The 18,807-nt window shown below is 38.8% G+C and overlaps 1 long non-coding RNA gene across 1 annotated transcript in view; it reads left to right on the top strand.

Moving 5' to 3' along the window:
* Positions 1–17,612: 17,612 nt before the first annotated feature.
* The window catches only part of LOC149917292 (uncharacterized), a 49,861-nt gene continuing 48,666 nt past the window's right edge, over positions 17,613–18,807 (top strand). Inside the window, exon 1 of the long non-coding RNA XR_016468040.1 lies at positions 17,613–17,707. This is a non-coding gene — a long non-coding RNA (uncharacterized LOC149917292). The remainder of the gene's footprint in view (positions 17,708–18,807) is intronic.

An 18,807-nucleotide genomic window follows, 5' to 3' on the forward strand; every position in this document is an offset into this window, starting at 1 on the left:
TTTTTATTTTTTTAAGTCCTTTACTTTGTATTAAGGTGATCCTGGCAGGAAGTGCTTCTTTAGATAACAGTTCATGACAAATGGAAAAAAAAACTGATGCCCCAAGGCACTGATTTGCTTTCATCCCTACTGAAAGTAAATCCAGATGATGGACAGTTGGGAACACATTTTCTTACAATCTTCTGCTGTCTTTTACCTGTAGCAAGAAGCTACAGACATCACCAGATCTCTTCAGCTTTCTCATGAAGGCTGTAATTCTTGCAGCCACCATTTTCATCAATGGTCTTTTGTGTTTTCTCTATATTTTTCAATTGAAGGTGTTGCTAGAAGCTGAAAAACACAATTGCATATACAACCACGAAATAACTCTCATTCAGACCTTGTATAAACCAACAACAGTCATTTGAATAAAAAGCTTGAAGATGAAAAATATGTTCTAAATGAATGTGAATTACTTTGCTTGAGCAGAGGCTTCAAAATGAATTCAGAGCTGACCTCAGGGAGCTGAGCTCTTTCCTCACCTTTTCTTTCAGTGTGAATGATCAACATTTCATTGCATAACTGCCCTGGAGAAGACACAGAATTTCAAAAGCTCACTGTAATTTATATATTTTTAATTCTATGACTTCTGAAGTACAGGTTTAAAATAATAAATAGTAACTCTAATCTTAGAATCAAATTTGGATGCAAATCCTATTAAAATATGTATATTGTTTAAGTACTGTAAGATCTGCATTACTCTTATATTTTTATACATTACTGCAAATTAATTATTTGTCCTCTGTGCTGGGAGAAAAACTTGCAGGATAGAGATAGGAATAAGCAAGGCAGTTCTTAGTAATAACTGCTAACGCTATAAAAACTTACTAGATTGCATAAGTTTACATTTGTGTAGTGAAGTAATTTTCCACTCCAAATGGAGGATTATGTCATGAAATAGATGATTACGTCATTAAAATGCTTTATTTGGACACACAGTGCAGGGAACTGATTTCCTGGGGAATCTGCAAGGTATTCAGGCACTGAAGACCACAGAGCCTTCTGGTTGCAAACTTCTCTGTGTGGCAATCTCTGAGTTCTTCCTGAGAGCATCCCTTGGACATTCCCCCTGTTATGATAGCTGTAGACAGGCAATGCTTGCAAATAACACAAGATTTCCCAAATAAAATGTTTGCTTAAGACTTGATAGAACTACTCACAGCATTACCTTCTGCAGTCTTGGTTCTGCATGGTGGCATATTAAATGTTTATAACTAATTTTAGAAGACAGGTTGGCAATATGCGGTATTTTTGATAAATGCATTTACTTCTTAAAACCAGCAGAAGTTATTCTCTTATTCCTCATGTCCTATTCCAAAACCACTGCTACTGGGGCCTGTGTCAAAGCAAGAACTAGCACTGCACTGCCATTTCCCACAGGCACCTCCTAGGAAAAATTTGGGCTTTCTCTGTTACTCAGACATTTATTTACATTTTTTAACTCTTCCTCACCCTATTTGTAGATAAGATCTGTATATATTGGAGATGGGGCACATATCCCTGTATAATGTTTCCTTGTTTGGACGTTCTGCCTGTAGGATTGTGCTGCAGCAGAAGAAACCTGAGGGATGAGAGGGGGTTGAGGAACTGTTCATATAGTATTGCATTCCAAGCCAGGGTGCTAGAAACCTCATACCTAGGTCCATATGCTGCCTATGGAAAGGGAGACAGACAACCTAGCATACATTGCCACAGCAAAGGCAGTTCTTTGGCACATTTTCCTTGAACCGTGCCACGTGTGAGTACATTGCTGATACCGGTGAGTGGTGGCAGATCTGTTGCGAGTTTAAACAAAAAAAAAAAGGATTCAAGCACCACCTTCTGCTTTTATGGAAAGCTCATTCTGACAGAGGCGGGGTGGAAAGTCTTCTCTATTTGTCCCCAAAGGGTGAATCAATAGGCTGCTGAGCCGTAATTACTTACCTGCTGTTCTTAAATTGTCAGCAAATCATGCAATTGTTTATTTCCATCAGATGGGGGGGAAAAAAAAGAGCATAGAAACTGTGTTGACTGGTGCTAGTAACTCATATTATAATGCTCAGTTATGATTCCTGATTGCAGAAATTTTCATAGCAAAACAGTTTTTCAGAGCTCCAAAGTCTTGATACTCAGTTCTTTGTATAAAAACATTGCATATTCCTGCTCGCTAAGGTTATTTCCATTTCTCTGCTCAATTTATATAAATATTTCATATCTGCTATTGCAAATGTATTCTTGGTTTTCTTTCATGACTCCGGTGATGTATTTGACAGGTAGAAGCATTTGCAGTATGAAAAAAATTTAGTTTAGTTTTAATCCTAATGTACAGATTTTCATGAGAAATTTTTTCAGTGCCACATGCAAGTCAGTGGGGCAATTAGAGTCAGTCAGATTCTACCCTTACAGAGCCTGGCACCGTATCTTCTTTAACTGTGGGGTGGGCAGAAAACCTTGCAGATACATGGCAAAAATGAACATGTTCTGTCCCCATACATGCTCAAGTCCTTTTCTTTAGCACTGTTTTTCAGCCAAGCAACATTCTGTGGCTTCCAATTGCTTTGAGTAACTTGTACTGTGAGCAAAGGAACTTTGCAAGCAGAGTAGTAGTTAACGATACAAAACAAACATTCATTGCTTCATATGCACAATGTGAAGCTAATAGGCGAGTGTTAATGATGTGCTCATTGTTCCCACCTCAACAATTTAACCTCAGTCTGAAATTTTACCTTCCTGACCTCTCCTTTCTCTGGAAGTTTCCACCTGCCTTAGAGCATCCTGGGCAAACAGGCAGCCTTCCTCTCTGCTGCATTGCCCTATCTTCTTCTGTATTAAAGCAGTCCCTGCAGTATTCACAATAAATTCTGAACAAATGAATCAAACAGTTCTGCAGTCTGCCAGAGGTAATAAGATTTTTTTGACTGAGATGTCTGCAAATGGATCTTCAAGTCAGATGCTCCTTGGTGTCTCACTGCCAGGCACCCTGGCAGCCATCCAGTAGGAGGTTGCATTACAGTTACATACAAAAAGAACTGCATCGTCAGGGTTTTTTCATGTTTGTTGAGATCTTGGAGCAAATCAGCAGGGAGCAGAGGCCCTGTTGGCAATTCTGATTCATAGGCTGTATGGCCATAGGAAGAGGAATGTTGAAATCTCCATTGGCAAAGCAGGATATGTAGTAATTTAAAAGAAGATATTTCAATGGCCCTGCACGGAAAAGAATACATTTGACTTGCTAGTGCCAAGAACAGGTGCACTTGAAAACAAGGTTTTCCTTCCGAGCAGAAAATCCTTGGCAGGGACATTCTGGCAAAGAAAACCTCAACCCTTCACTGACAGCTTTGCATGCTAAAATACTGTCTTTTATTAACAGTAGTGAGGTGCGTCCAAAGATGTTGAAGCCAAGGGGAGGTTTGTTAACAGCAGGTTGCAGGCTGACCAGGAGCATCCTGCTGGGAATGTGCCACAGATGCCACACACGGATGGCTTTGAAAGGGCTTAATTGAGTAGTACTGGGGCCACCAGAGCTCAACAAAGGGACTTCAGAGCTAGAGTCTTTAGGGCTGGCACCGTAGATCAAGGGACAAGAGTTAGTACATTCATCTTGCCTCTGAGATAAATTACTCAATAAGAGGGTGTTTAAAGTGAGATTTCTAAGAGCTGATAGCAAGGAAAGAAAGCTTTTGTAGCTTTCTACTTAGCATATTCAACAGGAACCTGTAAGAATAGACAAGTGTGCTGCATTTAGGTAGGGAAATAGTGATGATTTGGTTAATTACTACGCATGGTTTATTGGACATGGTGGTGATGGGCTGCTGGTTGGACTAGATGATCTCAGTGGTCTTCTCCAACCTGTATGATTCTATGTCTCTAACCCAGTTCAGTTAAATCTAACCTCTTTTGTCTGCCTGTAGTGGGGAAACAACTTGGAACTACCTTTGCTTTCTAACAGTGTAGCTTCTGTGACGCTGCTTGATGGGCATGTGTGTTGAAATTCCTGGGGAAAAGTTAAAGCATTGAAAAAAATGTGCTTTTCCTCCCTCCGGGTTTTTCTGATTATTTGGTTTTATTTTTATTTTACAAAGTCTTTACATCTAGAGCTGGCTGAGTACCTTCAGACAAGGGGGAAAAAAAAGTTTCTTAGAAAAAAGCCCTTTTGTTGAGCCCCAGGTGTTCCATTCATCACATCCCTGGTCCATATGCTTGCCAAATGAGGAGCTCCTGAGCTGTCCTAGGAGGCTCGGGTGCAGGGAGCTGCCAGGGCTCCAGCCTGCCGCTGCCTGAGCCCCAGGGTTAGCCTGCCTGTTGCTCCTCAGTGAAATTGTCATCCTTGCTCTGGTCATGAAAGCTGACAGCAACATCAATATCACTAAGTGGCTGCGGTGCCTGGGGAATTCAGCACGCTAGTTTTTGGTCTGATTTGGACTGTGACTTAAAAGAGTGAAACAAAACCAACCATGAATGGGAAGCCTGTTTTCCAGCCAGCTCTTGTGTAGCCCTCACCTGGTGCTCGTTTTGAAATGGCAATTGCAGCTGCTTGTGCTGGAGGCACAGGGTGGAGGCAGTTTGCACCACTTCTAGGCTTTTCACATGTGTAGGTTAAGCTGCCTGAACCTTGCCATCCTGCTCAGTGACCAGTGCACACACCACCATGGGGATGGTGTTAGTAAGCTTTCACCACTCATGTGTTGCAAGTCAGAAACACTGCCTTCAACATGAAGAGTGAGGTGAGATTCCCTCCCTTAGGACAATGGAAAAAATATATCCCTTTTTCAGTGCTAGATATTCCTCTTGTCCCAAGCAAGTTTTTCTCTTGCATTAATATTCTTAATTTGCTCATAATTGCTTTCAGGCTTCACATCTGAGGCCAGTCTTCATTAATATGTTAATTGTGCAGTCCCTCCCAGTGGGTTTTCCAAAGCTAAAAGTAAACAGAAAGGTTTGTTTCCCCTGCCCTTCCCCCAAGCCCTCCAAACAGAAAAAAAACATTACTGAGATGAGATACTTGACTAGGCTTGAATCTCTGCTATGATGGAGCGCGTTTATTTCACCTTTCTGGCACTGCCCAGAATAGCTGATCAGAATCCCTCTGAACAGATCAGAGGCTCATAAGGTCAGAACAAAACTGCATTTTTTTTAGGTGCAGTTTAGAACCACTGTACACGTTTCACCCATCCTATTCTGCATGGATATGCTAAATGAATTTAAAAAAAAAAAAGGCTGACATTATCAAAGTACTACAGGGAATTGCCCACACACTTGCTGTTAATTAATGTGAGTTGTGCAGAGGATTTGCCCACACTGCTTTAAAAAATCTCAGCTAAAACATGCTAATGGTGGTGAGCATTTTCAGGGAACAAAAAAAAATAAGGTGCCCTGTAAAACAAGTTCCCTAACTGTTTATTGCCTATTTGAGCCTTTAGAGTTGGATTTATAAGAAGGGTTGTGTTCAGAAGGGCTAAAGAGTTCATTATAGATTTGCCCTGAAAAATAGTCCTCACAGTTTTCCAAATAGGAAGGATGAAGGATGATTTGAATAATTTTTAAAAATTATTTATTTATTGGAACGTGGATTCTTCTGACGACCTGTCTCCATTAGGACTGATGATAAACCTAATCTAATACAAGGAAAAGCCAGCAGCAACAAGGTACAAGAATAACTGTGCCCGTTCTCTTATTTCTTCCCTCCTTTTACCCTGCCGTGGGAGGGGGCAGCTTGGGAAATTGCAGGTTGGTTGGCTGAGTAGAACATTTGTCATCAACTGCAAATGATGTGCTGTAGAATTCCTGGGAGAAGGTTGTCCTGTGTTTATTGATGTCTTTCTCATCTTGCTTATGAAGCTTCACTGTTCTGATCTGCACTGTCCTCCTTAGCTGTCAGTGCTCCTGGCTTTGGCTCAGGGCTCAGTGTTTCCCTGATGTGCTCTGTATTCACTAAGTAGGTACAGAGAGCAGAAACTAAATCAGGTCAAGAGGGATGCTGGCTGTTTTAGGACCCATTCCAGCAAAGCCTAAGGTGTATATTAGAGCAGGAAAAAAAAACTGTGTGCAGATATTTTCAAGAGAAAGAGAAGACATTCTTGCTTATATCACTCGTACTTAAGAGTTACATGGCTGTGGGATGGTCACAACAGGCTCATAAGAAAGCCACTTTGGCAGCCAGAAAACAAAACAAATGCCTACCTTTTGCTCTTCCCATAAGCTCTTGCAAATTCACTGAGTCCATCTTATCCTTAATTACAAGTCAGGAGTCATTCACAGATTAACATTTTGACTCAGATACCTCAGATACCTCATATTTTCTTCTTTGAAACTGTATCCAAAAGCTTGGATTGACAAAGGATTCAGTATTCAGTCCATTTCCCTGTATTTCAGGCACTGTCAGTGAGATGCAATGCCTCTGTTTTTCATCTAAATATCTCTCCTACTTCTGTTTACCTGGATCTTTTGTGTATCTGTATTCTCTCTTCTTTAGTCCATGTGCCCATTTGCAGACTATTGATAAAAATTGATTTTGTCCTGTGAGTAAATTGCATTCAGATGAAAGGAATTGCTCCCCCAGGATGTGTGAAGGATTCCTGCAGAAAGCACCAGAGGACCATCGAGAGAGAGATTTTTCATAACTCTGAAGACCTTCATGTAGGTTTGCTGAAAATGAGCCAGATGAGACACGGCTGTAGTGTCCATTAATAGGTTCTCAGGGACTTTACATCTGTGTCATACTCCTTCTCTGAGCTGGAATGGCACTTAGAGAGAAAGTATGCTCAGTCTGCAGCTAAACCATTGTTTATAGTACTATCTAATTGTCAGTCTGCTTCCCATCACTAGCCAGCCTCCATAAATTACCTACCGGGACTCCCAGTGATTCTTTCATCAAAGCTTTATGGAACAGATGTATTTCAGTTTCAATCCACTCACTGCATAGAGTGATAAATCTGCTTTTAGTACTGAAGTAATGAGCATAACTCTTAGTATTCTTAGAAGTGCATATGATACCAAATCTGTTTTTAAGGATTTTCATAGTAAACTGAATTTTGCTGTAGTTTTTTTTTCTGTTAAAAATTTAAGTGTACTGAGTCAGACACTGGTGCCCTTTAAAATAAATAGGGGTCAAGATGTGTGGCAGATCTCAGGTCTGTGTAACCTGTCAGGTGGTCTTTTCCATCTGAATCTATAGAATTCTGAACTTCCCCCAAAAAATAAGGATGTATGCCATGCAGATGACCCATTTAACAGCTTGTGTTACTGGAATTAGCAAAAATGTCTATATATAATTTCCAGAATTGCCCATCTATGTCATAGTTCGGGGTTCATCTGGACAGTAGCTATGAAATAGAAAACTCATCAATATTTTTTTTAGAGCAGAGAACGAGGAGGTCCTGTAGCTATTGCTAATTGTCCCACTTGGTGCTTAAATCCCATGGTCACGGTGTGCATGCCCTTTGCCTTGCAGCACACTGGTCAGTGCTCAGAGAAGGGGCTGCTGCACTCTGATACAGACATGGCAATAATAGCTTCAAAGGAATCTTCATTTCTTAACTTCTATTCAATGCGTTAATCTTTTCAGTTATAACAAAAACAGCTTAAAACAATTTAGAGTGCATGGAAAAAGTATTTTAAATTGCTGATATTTATAGCAGCTTCATTTTTTTTAAAGAAGTCCCTGTTCTTAATAACCAATAACAGCAATTCAGTAGCAATACAGTTCCTGCCAGTAACGTTCTCCTAGGAAAAAGGATTTCAGTAAGCTTTATCACTCAGCATAGCCAACAGAAATATTTGATGCTAAGAGCAGTAGAACCAGAAAACCACTTCAGATGTCCTTCAAACAGCTAGATGAGGAATTCAAGGGGATATGCAGTAGGAAACTCAGAAAATAGAGCTTGACTTTGATACTTACTTGGTGTGATAGAGTAATTTAGTCTCCATATAGATCTTACTGTATAAGAAAAAGAAGGGAAAAGGAAGCAGTAATGTGTCACCTTATCTAAATAAGATACCTGTCATTCCTGAAATTCTGTTTAAACTATGATGGATGTTCTTATTCAATGAAAGAGATTTTTCCCCCAGCAAAAACAGATCTTTTCAGACAGAGAAGGAATATGATGAGACCAAATTTCCTGCCTGTGGATGAGACTGAGCAATGCAGGAAGGGCTGCAGAGCAAGATGCCCTGAGATTCCGTTCTGACCACTTCCAAAGTCTACAGCAGTGGAGAAAGACAGTGATTTGAACAGAAATATATATGTGAAAATCAGCTGTATTAATTGGCATGCCAGAAAAATCTGTATTCTTTGAAGCGGTAACATATTCACACAATGTGGTGTGTTTATTTCCTGAGAAAATTATTTTTCCTTTCATTTAATTTTGATCAACTGTCCTGTCATTCCAGAACTTAATCTTTCTGCAACTTATCCATGGCTCTGATGTTAATGTTTTGCTAATTTAACTAAAGCCATTATCTGAAAATAGATCTGTGGCATTGACTCTTTTTTTTCTCCAAAACAAATGCTTCTTTTCCTGCAACTTCCTTTTGAATGCTGTTTTTAAATTATCTGGCCATTGCATTGCCTTATTCTTCAGTTATCTCGAGGGCACTTCTCCAAAACGTGTGGTAGACCTCTTCAGTATTATATATATTATATAAAGCCATTATATATATTATATATATATTATATATATATATATATATATATATATATATATATATATATATATATATATATATTATATATATATATATATATTATATATTATATAAAGCCATTTGCTACTCCATACTATACACAACATACAGTAAATCCAGAGATGTCTACCCTGGGATAATGTAAGTAGGTAGAGGAACAAAAATAAACAATCATAAACAATCACTTGTGTTATCATAGCATCAATTAAAACATACTCCAGCTTATTAAACAATGTAAATTAGGCCACTTGATGCAAATAGGTTTATCTGAGCAGGCATGGTGTGTGTGCGTAGGTGTTTGGTTAAGGTGGGGAAAGTAAGAAAGACTGCCTGTATCACAAATTGCTGTTGTTTTCTGTGTTATTTGTAACTTCAGCTGGGAAGACAGGGACTAACATGGGCAGTGGAAAGCTGCAAAGTCAATTCAAATCTGCAATTCATTTGAACCTATAGTCACTGAAGCCTGCAGAGATGCTTCCATGCACACTGCTAGCATCAACCTGTAGTCACTCTTGAAAATAAGTATTGAATATAGTAATCTTGAATATATAGTAATATAACAATAGCTGTAGTGTTCCCTTATTTGATAGTTTTAACAGGTAACCTTTGAGTTGTGATTTTTAGGACTTACAGTGTGGAAGACAGCTGTATAATCAGGCACAAAGCAAGGCGTGATGATCTCTTTGTGTTCTTTTGGGCAAAGTAGTTATGCTCTGTACCTACATTTGAGTTGATGTTGTTACAGGCCATCAGGACAAGCAAGGGTTTAGGCAGCCCTTTCTTACAGCCCACCTATTGGAAACACAGTCTTCATAAAAAGAATGAATGAATTGTATTTATAACTCTTTGAAGGACCTTCCTACTACTTTACTGTGCCTCAGATGGTGTCAGGAGCCAGTTGTGCTCTGGGAACAAAACACCATTTGTAGTGCTCCCTTAAAAGTCCTAAACCCTGTTCCAACTGAAGACGCTGCAGAAGAAAGTTCATTTACACCTCCTCAGCGTGTCGTTTCATTGTTTAAACAGTATTTCCATCAAATAAAGCATGGAAGAACCTGACAGACGGGATCTGGAACACTTGCCATCACATTTAGCCCAAGTTTATCTGACATCTCAGCAGGGGAAGGTGGAGAGCTGTGATTCTGTGCCGTCGCTAGTATACAATGTTGGAAAGAGTGTTCCTGCATAATGCAGTTCCTGCCATCAGATATTGTATATTTTACATTGCAGGTTTGGGCTTCCTGAAGTCTGTTTTTAAAGTCATTTTCTTAGCTCACTGACATTTTAAGTGTTCTGTGTTTGGTGCCACTAGATTATGACATTTTGATGTTCAGTTAGAAATCCAAAATACCAATTAGGGAATTACAAATTGCAGGAATCTTGCCATTTAACTATTAATTATATTCCTTATTGTCTCAGCTAGTGAGTGATTGTACATAAATGTCTCTTAAATATAATATGCAAAATCTTGTTATTAGGATATTCATGAGATGTCAGTCTCCACTCGGTGGGACTGAGGGACCTCTAGAGCTTGCTGAGTGTGACAGTATTTTTGTATGAAGAGCAGCGTTCCAGAAAAATAGGAATACATGCATGTGAATAAAATCTGGTCTTGTACTGACTTGAGTGCTGGCATACATTGTAATTCCTTCCTGATCTAGCACAGAATATGTCATCCTGAATTGCCAGGATGTCAAACAAGTCTTATTCACATCTTCTTTTGTGAAAAGATCTATGATAAAGGTTTAGGTGGGGTGGGAGATTTCAACAAAACCATTTCAAACATGTCATAGAATGTTAACCTGTGAATACTCCTCCTAATCCTTGTGTAGCTACAGTCGTTCAGTGCTCTGGCAGAAATAGAGCTCTGTGTTGTCCATAGGTAAATGTAATGTCATCTTTTAGTCCTGTTTTCTATACTGAAACTGATCTAATATTATTCTGCACTGAAACTACGTTGATGTAGTGTTAAATAACACTAAAAGCACAAAGATGCAAGTAAAATTCCCAGTAATGCAGGATGGAAAGGTAAAGTCCCTTGGGGGGCAACTGCATGCTGTTGTGCTCTCAGAAGGAGAATTCTTATTTTTTAAAGGTAAAGCAGGGGTATAATAAAAAAAGGCTTAGGAAATTACTGGGAAATTCAACCTGGAAATCAATGGATTTCCAATCAAATGTGGTGATGGTGCCAGGCTCTGTGGATACAGCCAGTAAAGTAACTTTTTCCAGAGCAGAAATCTTAGAAATGCATACTGTACAGATGCTAGGTCCTCAGCATCAGAGTTTCATTCTACAGATCCTCCATTGTTCTACACTACTTCTATTAGCCTCAGTCTAGCCTGCTCCCTGGTGCTGAATACCCAGTAGTGCCTCAAACACATTTCTTTGCCTTCCTCCCAGAGGAATCCTGCTCATTTGTTCTGAGACTATCTGTGGTGTGAGTCAGGGCACGGAAAGTGAGATTGACATTAAAAGAGCATCCTGAAATGAATGAGAACACTTGAGTAGCCATGGCTCTGCTTCAAATCCCAGACCAGCCCAGGAGGAAAATTCCACACTAGGCTGGCATTCCTCAGAGCTTTGAGTCTATAAAACTGTTTCAATTCTATAGGTGTGGTAGGAAAACTATGCTGAGTAGTGCTCCCTCCTCAGAAATGTTGGGAAGAAGTGGGAAGTGATTTCCCTGTGCTGGAAGGAAAGGCCAGGACAGGGAAGAAAAAAATATTTTGTTTCTGTTTATAAATTAGCCTCTTTCTTTGACTCTCAAGGATATGCTAGGGAAGAACTGCACTTTACATGTGTTTCTGAGTCCTAATGTGCTGCTGGTGCCAATACTGTTCAGTTTTGTTTGTTTGTATTTAGAGGCTATGTCCTATTGATAGACTCTTTTGAATTGTGACTCTGTCTGTTATACAACCAGATCTTGTGTTTACATGTGCAGCTCTTGTTTTATTAACATCTCTGAGTGTGACATGATAGACACAGAACTATGCTGAAATAAGAAAAAAAAAGTTTGACTTAAGATTTTCTATCTTTTTCCTTTTTTAAAAACAAGCAAACAAACAGTAAAAGATAGAAGAAAAAAACAGCCTGAGAGATACATTTTCAGTCGTCCCAAAATGCCCTTTTACCCTCGTAATTTACTTCCAGACAGTGCACGCATTTCCAGTGAATACTTGGCTAAAAACTGAAAAGATGTTAAAACCTGAAATGAATACATCATGTTCTAAAGAATCAGAGATTGAGGTCATTCAGATTATTTCGACAAGGGCTGTATCTCACAGCGACAATGACAATAATGGCAATCAAATAATAGAAGAGAGACCCCTAGGAGGCTCTGAAATCAAGCTCTCACAAGGACTGTGTTTTTCCCATTGCTCAGTTATCATAGATACAAGGAGTATTTTCTGAGTTGTGTTGAGATATGGAACAAGTAATTATTTTTGTAATAAGCTGCTGGAAGTGGCGTGTCGTGAAGGGCCACATGATCGTATGCAAGCCAGGTGTTACTACAGACCTGCACTAGGTCCTCAATGGGACAATTTAAAATGATTTTTTTTTTCCTGTTTCTAAACTTTAAGAGAGAGAAAGTATTTACAGACTCAGATATCAAGTTTCTCTCTTAAAGAATAATACTGTTGTTGATTACTAACTTCATTGGAATTTATATGTTGCAAAACTAACGTGAAAACATGGGAGAAATCACTTTAAGAAAGTCGTCTTAATTTTTGTATTTTGTAGCAGTCATTTCATTGAATCAAGAAGCTCTAGTAATATGAATTTGTCATGTAATTTGACTAACATTCATTAAAACACTTGAATTACTCACTTAGAGAAATTACAACTGTTTTAAACATTTCAAAAGGTTACCTTAGGAGTCTAATGGAAAAGTAACATTGAATGAATAGAGATAATTATTGGAGGAAACCATGCAGAAAGCCTGGATTTCCATCCAAAGGAACTCGTGTCCTGTAATGTTTTAGAGCAAATAAGTTTTGGATGAGTTCAAGTCGAGCGACTTGGATGCTTTGTCTTTTAAACTCCCAATTGAATGTTATCCTTATTGTGTTTATATATATGTGTGTATATATATAGAGAGAGGAAGCGTAGGAAAGAGAATGAGCAGGAAGACTTACATTTAATACAAGCAAGATCCGTTTGAATGCTTGAAGAAAAGGTTCTAGGAAAGAAAGAGAAGTGAACTGTAAATCTTCTAAACTGTTGTAAATCTATTTAACATAAGGAACCAGTTACAAAAAAATAAGTTTTACTATACTGTGTAGCCAAACCATGCTCACCTACTGAGGTGATAGACATTTGAAAATGAACATAAATAGGTGGTTGTTTTTTTTGTTGTTGAGCGTTGTGACCACAAGAGCTGCCACTTGGCAGTGGGTACACCCAGATAAATCACAGGGGGGTGCAAACCCCACATCTGGCTCATCCTCTCTCTTTTGGCAGACAGGCTTCCGTGAAGATCCTGGTACAGCAGCTTTCTCTCTCCTTCTAATTGTTACTTGTCATTAGCTATAGCAACATTGAAAACCCCCCAAAACATAGATCTGAATAGTGGTTACATGTGTTATACTTCAGGTTGACGGTCTTGGTCAATTTGTAAGTAACTGACTCAGTTACGGTCCAGAGAAGAGGTATAGAATTAGAGTCAGGGACTCAGAAGTTTAGCTTCTAAAGCAAGAGCAGTCACAAGTTTCCGTGAGTGTCTCAAGGTTTTATTTAGGAATAGCTGTATTCCAAGGAAGAAATTACCTCCTTCAAAGGTAAATCACTTGGCCTTCAAAGAGGTCTTGTTTTATTAGCACTGTCCTGCACAAAGGGGATTTTATTTCTCTGAGTTTGCTGTATACTGCTTCCTCCATTCTTCAAAATATAATGCAGGTATGTGGCTACTGGTGGAGTGTAGAGCTCAGAGTCCTTCTTATAGTAAGTGGGATAGCATACACCCCAAGAATAACATGAGATGAGCAAGGGGAGCTCCTTTCTTTATGGTAACACTAGTCTGTAGCAACTGGTTTGAACTTGACTATGCAAGGAGCATTGCAAGCATCTTAAAAGGCTTCTCCTCATTCTCTCCTCATGGGGAAAAAAATCATAATGGTGACAATATGTCACCAAAAGCTGCCAAACTTTTCAAGTTACTCCACTCTCTTGATATTTTCCAATGTAGCCATCTATTCTGGAAGTTTAGAATCTCAGGGTTTTTTTTCTTCCCATGAAAGACAAGAAGAGTCTCCTAACTTTTTTACAGCTATCTTTGACAAATAAGCATTTGATAACATAGCTGTTTCACATTTTTCCTGCAGCTGCAAAGTTGGTGCATCGAAATACCTGTATTAAAAAAAAACATTTTTTTGAGGTGTTTATAGAATTTTCAAGACACTGTGTTTGCCACAGTGGTTACACAGTTAAGCAGAACGCCTGATTCTTGGGTAGAAAACTAAACTTTTTATTAAACAAGGTTTCATGGCTGATAGCTCAGGTTCTGAGGGTGATGCCTTCATTTTATAGTAGTGTCAAACAGACCTACCACCGATTCTTCCAAATTTTTAAAGTATTTTTAAATAATTTTTAGCCATTCTTTTCCATAGGCTCAGGCACTGTGGAAACCCTGGACTAGAGATAACCTGTAAACTCATGCTCTCTTGCTAATCCTTTACATTCTTAACACTCAAATTGATATGTTATCTGCCTTAATCTCCACTGGTATGTCACATCTTGCAAATAGAGATCTTTTATATCTGAAATTAAATGTTCAGCAATTTTATTCCCTAGTAAAGTTCTCATAGTAAAACTTGGAATTGGCAATTCAGAACCAAAATTACTTTTTTTTCCTGGTATATTAAAACAAATCAGCACCATTTTGAAGGCCTAGAAACTGAAGGTTCTTTAAGTGAGTGTTAAGGCCCGGTTCTGGGCAGCGTTCAGAATTCTTGCTTTGCTTGAATATTTGCTCTGGTTTTAATCAGATATCAGAAGTCAACACAATCCTTTTTACAAACACATATGAATACGTTGGGAATTTTGTTCTTCCTCTTTTACTTACTCTCATGGATAGCACACACGTCCTATTTGTTCACTATCTGCTGTGTGTTACAGACTGCTCTATTTCTTAAAATATGTGTCTGCACAGCATAGAAGGCAGCCAACTGTTTGCCTGGTTCTGGCTGATGCACTGGGTCGTGCAGACCTTCTGGAGGGAGTGCTCAGTTGCTGAGGAAAAGCTCAGCCAGGAGCAGCTTTCTGAGGAAGGGCTGGAAGGAGAGAAAGGAGTGCATCTGCAACATAGCTGATGATTTGGAAACTGTCAAGATCAGGCAACAGAAATATCACAGAAAGCTTCAGAGCTGATGGAGGGAAGTCCTCTTTGCTGTACAGAACAGGCATGTAATGCCTTTCCTATTAAACCAAGGTTTGTCTCATAGGCTTTTGCAAAACTGATTTGCTGCTTGTAGCTACATTGAGCATCCAAATGTAGGATGCTGCTTGTGTATTCATTTGCCTTTTTTTTTTTTTTTTCCTGAAATTTGGTTTGGTTTGATTATGCAAATTTCTTCATAATATTTTTACTTTTTTTCCTCTGCATAGCCCTGTGTTTCTGTTCTTTGCTAACCCAGTCTAATGTTACATTCTGTTGTTTAGTTTTCAAAATTTACAATCTGGTCCTGTTTCATTCTCAGTTTTTTTTCACATTCTAATAGCTTTCTATAAGTTTAAGCTGTCTAGTGATCTTTTTCAGTTATGAGTCTTTGATCCCCTTTACCATCTGGCCTTGGATGAGCAATTCCATAAACAGTTTAAAATGACATGTTTGCCTCAGCATAATTAAATGTATTAGATCTCCTGGTTCTTGATTTTTCATATGAAATGAAAATTTCCAGAATATGTATTCTTTTTAAGAGTGTACTGTTCTACAAACTCCTGTAACCGATAACTCAATCTGATAACTGGCTTGGTTCTCAGTTATCTTTTTAACTAGACATAGACTGCTCAAAGTAAAATCAGTATCCTTAAATTACCATAGTAAAATTAACTTGTATCTTTTTTTGTCCTTTATTTCAGACACTCGGTTTGCCTTTAGGTAAAATTCTTGTACTTTCAATGACTTGCTATGTTTCTGAAGACTTTGTATTTCTAGGAGTCCTTCCTTTCACCTCCTACTTCTATCTCACTGTGTCTCTCTGAGTTCTCATATCAGCTATAGTTCCTGATCTCAAATAATGAGAAGAGTTTGAGCACTATGAATTTTGATCAATCTTCACTATATTGATAGATTAATCAATAGAGAAAACAAAGGAAGATTTATGTCTCCTCTAGTTTGCTAAGACTGATATCTAGCACCCAAATTGTTTGATCCAAGACTCATGTTGCCTTTCTAAAAATATGTTTCTGTCCTGCTTCTCTAGAAGACAGTGGTAAAGCTCCTATTGATGTCACTGTTGCATGAGCTGCAGTAATCCAGTTTTGCTCAGCAATTCTGTCTCTTCTCTAACAATGTACCAGTAAACACAACAAATGTGTGCACTTGTGGTCATGTTTTCATTTTAACTCCAAACCAACTTCCTCTCCCAAAACTATTTGCTGAGAACGGATGTCTGTCTTTGTCATGACGTACCTCTGGTCTTTAAAAAGGCAGGGATGGCATAATCCCAGCCATGCTACAGCCTTTTGTGTTGGGTTAGGTTATCTCACTCAAACTATTTTCAAATCTTACTGCAAAAATACACACACAAGCATTTAGGTGAAAGGAAAATGCTTTACTGATAGAAAATTGTGCTAGATTTTTTGGCTTTTTTTTCCTATCCATATGCAAACATAACGTCAGACTGTCATGGGAGGAAATTGTATTCTAAATTTTTGTCCAAACTTCAGTCATTTACCAAGTGTGGTAGTACTTCTTACGAGTGCAGTATTACTGAGTCAGTTGTGCAGTTGGAAGTTAGGCTTCTTGATCTCCAACTTCCATCGATGTGATCGCATTGAACAGCAAGCAACAGAATCTCTTGCTCTACTGGGTCTTAAGCTATGGCAAACATAGAATAGACATAGAATGGGTGCTGAAAGGAAATTACATTGTATTGCTATGTGAGAAAGAGTGTGCACATAATGAAATCCAGCAACAATCTTCAGAGAACTATACATACTTCAGAAGTTTATTTTCAAGTGGACCGACAGTCTGCTAAAACAGAGAGAAGAGAAACGAAGCAGGGTAATGATCTGAGCAAAAAGCATCCATTTTCACCAAGCAAACCATACAGCTGTCTCACTTATTCCCAGCACTGTCTGTTTTCACCACTTGCCTCTCTTTTGTCGCTTTTTTTCTGGATGATCAGCAGAGCTCTTCCTTATTTTTTTCTGCCTGCCATCTTCCATCTCATTGTCTTAGCGAGGCCTTCACGGTCCTTATTCCTTTGAGCATCCTTTTTGCTTTCTTTTTATAACTTTTTCCCCATTTCTCAAGCAAACTTATAGTATCTCTGTACACCTGTATTTCTCTGCTTTCTTCACTTTCTGCATCTCACTGAACCCTCTGAACCTCACTTTATTCTTTTATCTCTGATCTCTCAGCAATGTGCAACAGCCCAAGATTTTGTTTTCTCTTTCACTCCCCTGATCAGTTCCCCGGGGAGTTTAGGTTCTCCTCATTTCCACCTCTTTCCCTTGTACTGTTTTTTCCATCAGACTTCTTATGTTGCTGCATGTCCCACAGGACTGTGTCCCTGTGTTGGAAGATTTCAATAGGCTCAATATCATTTCCTTTGACCCATGTCAGATGATAAGCTCTGTGCTGCAGGATTGTTATCTTTTCTTTTCAAGCAGTCCCACACTATTGTTGATAGTTACAGATGGAGCTATTTCTCCTGAGTAACCTGGCTTTCTGTCTTCCTCTCTTACAGACTTGTGTATGGGAGATGCACAGAAGAATGGGATGTTGAGCTCTGCTCCTTATTCCTGCTTGGACAACACGTGCCTGAACAGACAATCAGACCAGGTCAGCAATAATGGGTTTTGAAGTTAAAAGTTAATTTTTAATATCTGACTGATGCTTTAACGTCAGCACTGAACATTCTCCAATTGTTTTATATTCCACAGGCCATACCCTTATGTAGAGTAGATCAATGAATTAACAATTTACCTTTCCAGTTGCATATTTTTTTCTATACCAGAAGTTGCCTTTTTGTGTAAAACAATAAACTTTAACTGTCTTGATTTGGTGCTTGTTCCTGGCACATCTGGGAACATCAATACTCACTGAGCAGTCATAAAAAATGTCTTGAAGTTTTGTTGATCTCAGCATCTTTCTAAACTATCAGTGGAAGTTAGTGTACCATGGATATAGTTTTCAACAAGATCTGTTCCCAGTTCTTTAGGAAATATGTGGATTTTTTTCTGAAAATGCTCATCTGATACATCAAATCCTTAAATCCCTTATTTTAAAAGAAGCAGTGTATAGTGTATTCATTTTTTAATAACTAATGCATCTACATTGTTGTGTCTTGAGTTTCTCTGCATATTGAAAATGTTTCTGTAGCAGGTTCCCAAAAGAAACAGAGTACTGAAAGCCAGGCTTCAAATGAATTCGTATGTGATCAAAGCAAAAGCTGAAGTTTAGTGATGCATGCTTCTTGTGGTCCCTTTGTAGCCCTGGCTCTCTGCCCTGGGAGACATTGCAAGTGTGCAACTACCATCTCCCTGTGAATATTGGTAATCGTTCACTAGTATCTGATACATGTGCTTCTACAAAAGAGGTGTTTACCAACTCCTCTGCTCTTCTCTTCTGTTAATTACCACTCGAACAGGGAGCTAGCATTGTTGGAAGGACTATTGACTGTGCAAGTAATTAGCTGCAGTAAAAGCTGGAGAGAGGACGGCTAGGAGTGTTTAGATAGCTTTCCTTAGCAGAAAGTAACCTTTTCTTTCTTATTGTCTTTTGTGTGAAGGACAAGTGTCTTACTGATTCAGGTTAAAACTCCTCAGAGGCTGCGGGTGGTGGTGTGTGTATATAATTATCTGACAGCCAGTGAAGCAGCAGATGCATGCAGGAAAAAGTTGAAAGCCAAAGAGTGGTTTGAAGGTTTGCTTTTTGTGTTT

The sequence above is a fragment of the Phasianus colchicus genome, chromosome 7 (assembly GCF_987193195.1).
Source record: "Phasianus colchicus chromosome 7, bPhaCol1.hap1.1, whole genome shotgun sequence".
NCBI lineage: Eukaryota > Metazoa > Chordata > Aves > Galliformes > Phasianidae > Phasianus > Phasianus colchicus.